The sequence below is a fragment of the Cebus imitator genome, unplaced genomic scaffold (assembly GCF_001604975.1).
Source record: "Cebus imitator isolate Cc_AM_T3 unplaced genomic scaffold, Cebus_imitator-1.0 Scaffold115, whole genome shotgun sequence".
NCBI lineage: Eukaryota > Metazoa > Chordata > Mammalia > Primates > Cebidae > Cebus > Cebus imitator.
In genome coordinates this window covers 5,346,484-5,348,001 of record NW_016107430.1, presented here as the reverse complement: position 1 = coordinate 5,348,001, position 1,518 = coordinate 5,346,484, and the positions used below count along the sequence as shown (strand labels likewise).

Genomic DNA, 1,518 nt, shown 5'->3' with positions numbered 1-1,518 from the left:
CACCATGCCCAGCTAATTTTTTGTATTTTTAGTAGAGACGGGGTTTCACCATGTTGACCAGGATGGTCTCGATCTCTTGACCTCATGATCCACCCGCCTCGGCCTCCCAAAGTGCCAAGGACATTCTCTTAACCATGGTACAATTATAACAATTATAAAATTAACATTGATACAAAACTATAATCTTATTTACAGGCCTTATTCAAATTTTGCCAACCATCCAATGTCCTTCAAAAGAAAATTTTTTCTAGTCCGAGATTCCAGTCGAGGATTCTATGTCACATTTAGTTGTCATATCTTAGTCTACTTTAGTCTGAAATAGTTCTTCAGTCTTTCTTTGCCTCTTATGACCGTAACATTTTTTAAAGAGTAAAGGCCTTTTTAGGGGGAGAATGTCCCTCAATTTGGGTTTTTTCTTTAAGATCAGATTCAGGCCATCTGAAAGAAATGTCCCAGAAGGACACTGTGTCCCTTCAGTGCACCATGATATCTATTTACTGTCCTTTAATGATGACAGTTAATTTTGCATCCCTGGGTTATAGTGATGTCTGCCAGGTTTCTCCCTTGTATTACTGCTTTTGCTTTGGTAATTAATAGGTATAGTGGAGGGAGATACTTTGAGACTACATAAATTACTGTTTCTCATCAAACTTGCCTAAATCAATTATTACAGGGTTGTCAAACAATGATTTTATAATTCCATCATTCCTTCTTCAATTAATAGCTGGCATTCTGCTGTAATGAAGAGCTTTCCTTTTTCCTTTACTTATGGATTCATTTATATCAGTTTGGTCTTCTAGATTCTTATTTTATTGTGTAGTTTGTAATCCACGACTATTATTACTTATTTTGAAGCTTGAAAATGTCCTGGCTTTGGCCAGTAGGCACCTCTTCAAGCTGGCTCCTGTAGCATGTCCCAATCATTTTTGAGTACTTCCTTTCTAGCACAGTATGTTTAAGGTTTACCTTACATGTTTCCAGCCCCAGCCCCAGTCTTGTAATCACCCCTTCTTCCAAGAAGCCCTAGTACCTTTCCAAGGAGAACAGTATTTAGAAACCAAGATGTGGGTAACAGGTGTGCTTATTGCTACTGGGGCCTCTGCTTCTGGGCCTTCTCAGCAGACAAACTAAGAAAGACCCTGTGTCTATTTCTACATCTATAAAAAACCATACATTCATCCTAGCCTTCCCCTAGAAACCTTGCTGCCATTATTCACAATGTGCTTATTTGACCAATGCTAAAATATAGAGAAAGTAGTTTTAGAAAGTAGTTTTAGTAGTTAACCCATGCTACTGTGTAAAAGAAACTTCCGAACAAGAATCCAGTTACATGTTTACAGTTCTTTTTGTCTTTGGCCAGAGGTATAGAATCAATGTTCAAAAGTGACTTAGGCTTCATCCAATTAGTGTGATATTATTTATCTGAAATACAATTAGGTTCATGTTTCCTTTTATATTCAATTTAAGGGTCCCCCCCCAATTCTTTTTTTTTTTTTTTTTTTTTTGAGATGGAGTTTC

General features: G+C 37.0%; 1 protein-coding gene across 9 annotated transcripts in view; it reads right to left on the bottom strand.

Moving 5' to 3' along the window:
• KIAA0753 (KIAA0753 ortholog) overlaps positions 1–1,518 on the bottom strand; it is a 63,318-nt gene that overhangs the window by 2,451 nt on the left and 59,349 nt on the right. The window lies entirely within an intron of this gene.